Source organism: Dipodomys spectabilis, unplaced genomic scaffold (assembly GCF_019054845.1).
Source record: "Dipodomys spectabilis isolate Male_0828 unplaced genomic scaffold, ASM1905484v1 ptg000125l, whole genome shotgun sequence".
Taxonomy (NCBI): Eukaryota; Metazoa; Chordata; class Mammalia; order Rodentia; family Heteromyidae; genus Dipodomys; species Dipodomys spectabilis.
This window is the reverse complement of record NW_024870802.1, coordinates 18,962,875-18,970,102: the sequence shown is the minus strand read 5'-3', so window position 1 is coordinate 18,970,102 and position 7,228 is coordinate 18,962,875. Positions and strand designations below refer to the sequence as shown.

General features: G+C 42.3%; 1 pseudogene; it reads left to right on the top strand.

Moving 5' to 3' along the window:
- The first annotated feature begins 325 nt into the window (after positions 1–325).
- LOC122115920 lies at positions 326–1,507 on the top strand (annotated as a pseudogene).
- Positions 1,508–7,228: the final 5,721 nt, after the last annotated feature.

Below are 7,228 nucleotides of genomic sequence, written 5' to 3'. Positions count from 1 at the left end.
TGTGGGTCACACGCCGCGCCATGCGTCCCTCCGCGCCGTCCATCCCTGGGAGTTCTGCCTCGTGGGCTCCATGCGGGCCGCGCGCTCTCTCAAGTTCTCCACAGCCGTTGTGTGTGGCTTGGGCGGACCTCCTCGGCCAGCTCTGAGTCGGTGAACATGCGACTTTTATTTCCGTCTGGGATGGGCTATGGCCTGCAGCATTTTCACGGGGGGGGGGGGGGGGGGAGTTCCATTTTGAAAACGAAAGGCCTTTTGCGACTTGCCAGGAAAGGTTCCAGCAGAGCGGGTCAAGGTGGGACATACCTGTCTTAAAGAGGGTGACGGTGGGCTGGACGCTGCCATGGGGGCGAGTGGGGTGGCCCACTCTGCTGCACGTGCGTTTCCCCAGCCACGCTAGTGACCCCACCAGGAGCCCCCAGCGTCCTTCTAAGTGCCATTCTTTCTTCATATTTTCTAAATGAAAGACTTCATGTTCATGGGAAAACTGGGCGTTTGCTAAGCATTCTGGGATCTACAGTAATGGTCATCCAAAAGAAGAAGAGATTGAGACCTTGCATGAAATGTCACCTAAGTTGGGTGGTCCTGGTTTTGTGGTTTTTGCAACTCTTGTGGTCATTGTGTGTCCTTGATACTAATCTTTGTGGTGGGACCTCACCATGGACAAACATCCTCATGTATATCACGATCTGCTCTGTGACTGGAACATGTTCTGGCTCCTGTGTGAAGGGCCTGGGCATCGCCATCAAAGAGCTGTTGGCTTCAAAGCCAGTGTTGCGGCATCCCCTGCCCTGGATCCTGCTGCTGAGCCTTGTAGTCTGTGTGAGCACATATATTAATTATGTAAACCAAGCTCTGGACATATTCAGCACACTATCGTGACTCCCATCTATTATGTATTCTTTGCAACTTCAGTTTTAACTTGTTCAGCTACTTTTTAAAGAGTGGCAACACATGCCTGTTGATGATATCATTGGGACTTTGAGTGGCTTCCTCACTATCATTATGGGGATATTCTTGTTGCCTGCCTTTAAGGACGTCAGCTTTAGTCTTGCAAGTCTGCCTGTGTCTTTTCGAAAAGATGAAAAAGCAGTAAATGGCAATCTCTCTAACATGTATGAAGTTCTTAATAATAATGAAGAAAGCTTACCCTGTGGAATTGAACAACACACAGCTGAAAATATCTCCCAGAGAAATGGAAATGTATCAGCTTTTAAAGAAAGATAATGATTAAAAGGTTAACCTAGAATTCTGTTATAACGTGATTTTGAGTATCAGAATGTGTCTGAAAAAGCATTGCCTTCAGTGCTTCTCTAAAGACAATCTTTTTAAAAGTTTCATTAATTTGGACCAAGAAATTACTTTTCTTATATTTAAAAATGGTAGTTTAAATGAGGTCACTTAAGATGACCCCAGTTCATGGCTGATTTCTATTAATATTGTATTATTGTAGAGGTATTTTACATTTTGATTCTTTCTCCAAAATCTAAATGCAGTAATACAATTTTAAGTCTATTAAAAAAGAAATTACATAACTACAGCAATGAATCATTCTTAGCTTATATTTTATAAGATGAATGGAAGTCTCCTGGCTCTATGATTGGTATATCATTTGTATAAGTTCTTCCTCTGCCAGTTTAAGCTTCCTAATATGGTAGGCGGGTGGGTCATAGTTCTCATGCTACTTCTTGTCTGTTGTGGATATTCCCAGTGGCTCTGCTCTCTGCAGTGGGCTGCCCTCCACACATGGTGGGGCTGTGGGAGGCCAGGCCTTTGGTTTCATGTGTGCCCAGCGTCGGTTGAGGCTGCTCTTGTTTGTGGCCTGGCCTCTTTGCTTCCCTCTCTGCCTGTGAGGAGCCAGGCTGTCTGTTCTACAAGCCAAGCCTGTCTGCTACTGCTGGTTGCTGGGACTCAGCCACTTCCATTTCTGAGGAAGTCTCTGTCACAGCATGGATGACAACCATGGGGAAATCTACCCCTCCCTGGAAGAAAGAGATTGCAAAGCAGCCATGTGAGAGAGCAAACTATGAGCTGAACTACTCTGGTGAATAACTGTCCACCATGCTGGACACCCAAATATATGCAGACAGAGTCAGAGACCGCCAAATCACCTGGGAGGCCTCCCAAGAGCCACTTCTTCTCAGAGCTCTCGCCATGGGGAAACTCTGCCCATAGAACTCAGTTCAGTTGGAAGTTGGGTAGAAAAACAAAATTAAATAACAGCAGGAAACAAAACTTCTCAGGAAGGAACTGTCTTTGCTTCAGAAGACATTCCAGTCTGCTGTTGCAGGCAGAGAACAAGAGAGCATGACTTAGAAAAGTCAGAGAAAGAAGCACAACCATCAGATTGGTTCTTATTGTCAGGAACGGAAAGGGAGAGAGGGATGGGATGAGAAGAGAGAGGGCAACTGGGAGAAGCAGGAAACTTGGGAAGAACAGGAGTGTCTCATGTTCCAATTAATTTTGTTTCGTTGTATTTGGTCTGTTTTTCATTTTTGTTTTGTTGGTCATGGGGCTTGAACTGCGGACCTGGCCATTGTCCCTGAGCTCCTTTGCTCAAGGATAGTATTCTACCACTTTGAGGCATAGCACCACTTCCGGTTTTCTGGTGGTTAATTGGAACTAAGAGTCTCAAGGACTTTCCTCCTGGGGCTGGCTTTAAAACGTGATTCTCATATCTCAGCCTCCTGAGTAGCTAGGATTACAGGCATGAGCTACCAGTACCTAACCTGAATTGGTTTTTATAAGTATTTTATGTACACTTGAAAAGTACACTGTTTTCTGCAGTTGTTCAAGGCACTATGAATATTTATTAGGTTAAGTTGCTTAATAATATTAGATTGATACCTTTATTGGTATTACATCTTCTTTTTTTGTCAGTCCTGGGGCTTGAACTGAGGGCCTGGGTTTTGTCTTTGAGCTTCTTTTGCTCAAGGTTCACACTCTTTTGAGCCACAGCACCACTTCTGGATTTTTCTATTTATGTGGTACTGAGGAATTGAACCCAGGGCTTCATGCATGCTAGGCAAGAACTCTGCCACTAAGCCACATTCCCAGCCCATATTATGTCTTCTTGTCCTATCAATTACCATAAAGAGTTTAATAATCTCTAAAATAATTGTGGGTTCATCCACTTCTCTCTTTAATTCTGTCAGTTTTTGCATCATCTATTTTGATCTCCATTAATAAGTACATTTAAGTTAGTATTGTTATAGTTTCTTCATTAATGCTTATAAAATGTCCCTTTTTTTTTTTGGTCAGTTGTGGGGCTTGAACTCTAGGCTTGGGTGCTGTCCCTACGTTCTTCATCTCAAGGCGAGCGCGCTACTGCATGAGCCACAATGCCACTTCCGGTTTCTAGTGGTTTATTGGAGATAAGACTTTCCTGCCCAGGCTGGCTTTGAACCTCAGTCCTCAGATCTCAGCCTCCTGAGTAGCTAGGATTACAGGCGTGAGCCACTGGCGCCCGGCTAATGTCCCTCTTTTTTAAAACTCTGGAATTATCCCTCTCTCAAAGTATCTATTGTTTGAAATTAAAGTGCTTAGTGTTTACATGATATAACTTTTTCATCCTTCTTTCAATGTGTGCCTTAAATGGAATGTGTGCCTCTTTGCAAACAGTGCAAGTCAAGTCTGACAATCTCAAACTTTTCATTAAAGTGTTGATCCATTTATAGTTAATGTAATTAGTGACATACTTTAGAACAAGCATTATTAATCTTGGTATTTGTTTTCTTTCTTTTCCTTTTTTGGCAATATTGGGTTTTTTAAAATTTTTTTTGTGAACATACTGTACAGAGGGGTTACAATTACATGGGCAGGATAATGCATACATTTCTTAATATTGGGGTTTGAACTGAAGACCTTGCCCTTGCTATTTTCTAGGCAGATGCTTTACCTCTAAACTACACTGACATCTTTGTCTTGAAAAAGTCTACCCTGTTAACATTCTACCATTTTGTACACAGGAAACTTGCTACATAAGACACTAGATTTTATTTATCTTCTCCTATTCTTCATTTAATCATGTCCATCTTTTTTATATGTCAAAAGGTTTTTCAATCTTCTTGTTGTGTTTTCCTTGTAGTCTTCTTCACCTATGTGTGGCTTGAGGGTTAAGGATTTATACTGTAAATATAACTCAGTATTTCTGGGATTTCTGTGCTCATGTTTTCAGCTGCTATGAGATTACTGAGTTCCAGACTTGGACTCCTCATTCTGACAAAAATGACATTATCTGTTTGAGCTTCATCTGTCCTACACCACACAGGCTGAGGATCTGAGTGACCTCAGGCAAACATCTATAGAAAAGCAGACTTGATCAGTTTCTTCTGGAAGTCTGTCTATCTCCAGTTTCTGCTGGCTTTTGGTTGTTCTCTAGTGACTTTGAAATATTATCTTCATCTAGTGTTGATAAGGTTAGTCCAATATAAGTCAGTCAATTATTCTGGAAGCCAGAAGTTCCTGGGTGAAAACAGTTATATTTCCTTTCATGTCTGCCTGCCTGCCTGCCTTTCTTTCTCTCTTTCTCTTTTTCTTTCTTTCTTCTTTCTCTTTCTTCCTTTCCTTTCTCTTTCTCTTTCTCAGTCTCTTTTACCCTCCCCTCCTCCCTCCCTCCCTCCCTCCCTTCCTTTCCTTCCTTCCTTCCTTCCTTCCTTCCTTCCTTCCTTCCTTCCTTCCTTCCTTCCTTCCTTCCCTCCTTCCTTCCCTCCTTCCTTTCCTTCCTTCCTTTCCTTCCTTCCTTTCCTCTTCTTTTTTTGTTTTGGGTCTTGTTTTGGTGGTACTTGGGATTGCACATGGGGCACATGCTTGCTAGTCTCATGATCTACCACTAGAGCCATACATTCAGCCCTGTACTTTGCTGGTTATTTTTAAGATAGGCTTTCCCTTCACACCCAAGTGCATGCTTAGGCCTTGTCTGTCTACATTAGGCTTCCCTTTGTTGCTGGGTTCACAGGATTATCCAGCTTTCCTTTGAAGAGATAGTTTTATGGATTTTTCCTCTCCAGTTGGCCTGGATCTGTGATCCTCCCAATATCAGCCTTCTAAGGAGCTTGGGGTGACAGACACATACCACTGTGCCCAGCTATGAATTGAGAAGGGGGATCTTAGGAACTTTTCTGCCTGGGCTGGCTGGCTGTGAAATACAATCTTCCTGATCTCAGCTTATGCAGGCATAAGCTACCAGCTCCTATGTCTTTTGTCTTTCTTAATTTGAGTTCCTCAGAAAGAGATTCCATAAGGATTTCTAGTACAAGTAACCTATTTGGAAGGTGTGAATGCAAGAAAGTAGAAAAGAGAAACCTAGAGGCCAACAGAAGGTACACTAACTTTGAGCTAAAACTAGAGCTCCAAACTCCCTGCTGCGTTCTCTGAGGCAGTGGAGCCTGTCTCTGTGCAGGGTGGAGTGGTTATCTGCCAGCTCCCTGTATTTATCCAGCAGTGCTGGTGGTAGTTATATACTAAAGCCTTGCTAGAAAGGGCTTGCACTATATGCAGACCTCAGGTAGTGAGAGGTGTTTGCAATGAGTAATGATTGGTGTTTAGATGTGAATGAGAGGTATAAATGGGGCATCAATATAGTTGCTACTCTATCCTACTAAGAAGAAAAATCAAATTCTTTATCCTGTCTCAAAAAGCATTGCTACTTGTTTGCTCACCATTCTCATGTTCACCCATGGGAAGCCTTGGTTTGTTTGTTTGTTGTCTTGAACACATGAGCCTGTTTCCACTTCAGGGCCTATGTACTTTCTCTCTCTCTCTCTCTCTCTCTCTCTCTCTCTCTCTCTCTCTCTCTCTCTCTCTCTCTCTCTCCCCCCTCCCTCTTTTTTTCTCTCTCTCTCTTTCCCTGTCTCCTCCCCACACTCCTCTATGTCTATACTGGGCACTGTCTGAATTCTTTTATGGCTAATTGGAGATAAAAGTGTCATGAAATTTTCCTGCCTGGGTTGGCTTTGAACTTCAGTTTCCTGAATAACTGAATTATATGTGTGAGCCACTGACATCCGGCTATTTCTTTTTCTTGAATGCTCTTTATATATTGGCTCACTTTATATGGTCAAATTCTAGCTTGGATGTTACTGTTTTGAAAATGTCTTACCAGAGCAGTGTGTCTAAAGTAGCTTCTAACTTACTAGTGGTTAAATTACTCATAAAATGCATATCACTCATGATGTTGCATGGCTTTCTTATATAATTTATACATTTGCCTGAAAATCATTTGTTCTCCCACCAATATAAAACCTACATGAAAGCAAGAAGTTTGTTTCATTTATCACAGATGTAAATTCCTGAGTTTGTAAAAGGAATTTGTGGATATTTGCTGATTGAATGAATAAATTCACTGATGAATAAACATCCTAAAATTTGCAAGTAAAATAAGCTGCAAGCAATCCAAGTGCCATCAATAGGTAAACAGATAAGCAAGATGTGGAATATGTACACAATGAAACATTCTCCTTCCAAAAGCAGCAGATACCTGCTTTGAGAGCTGAAAAGGCACTAGGCTTAAGGCTGGTCATTGATGGCCCACATTTATAATCCTAGCTACTCAGGAGGCTGACAACTGAGGATCAAGGTTTGAAGCCAGCCTGGGCAAACAAATCCAAGAGACTCTTATGTCAAATTAACTAGCAAAAAGCTGGAAGTAGAAATTTGGATCAAGTGGTAAGATGTACTCTGTCACTGAGCCAAGTCTCTATTCCCTAGATCATGGAATTCTTGAACACGGGGATTAAATTGTGACATTTTTTCCAGCAGTATGGCACTGCTGTAACAAAGAGCCTGAGATAAACTACTTGAAGGGGAAAAGAAGGATTTATTGTGCCTTATGGTCTAGAGGTTTCAGTTCATCGGCACTTGGCTCTTACTTCTGGGCTTGTGTATGGTGAAGCAGAACATCATGGCAGGAATATGTGGTGAGACCAGGTAGTTCACTTCATGATGCATAGGAAGCAGAGAGAAAGACAATGGTGGAGACAATATTTCCCTAAAAGGGCATACCCCTGTGACCTACTCCCTCCAACTAGGCTTCGACTCTGCATTTCAACCACTCTCAGTGATGCCATCCAATCACAAATCCATCAATGAATGAATCTATTGGTTAGGTTAGAGCCATCATGATACCATCAATGAATGAATCTATTGGTTAGGTTAGAGCCATCATGATACCCGATATTGGTCCCTAATAGTGCCACCAATTAGGGACCAAGCTTTCAACAGATGAGTGTTT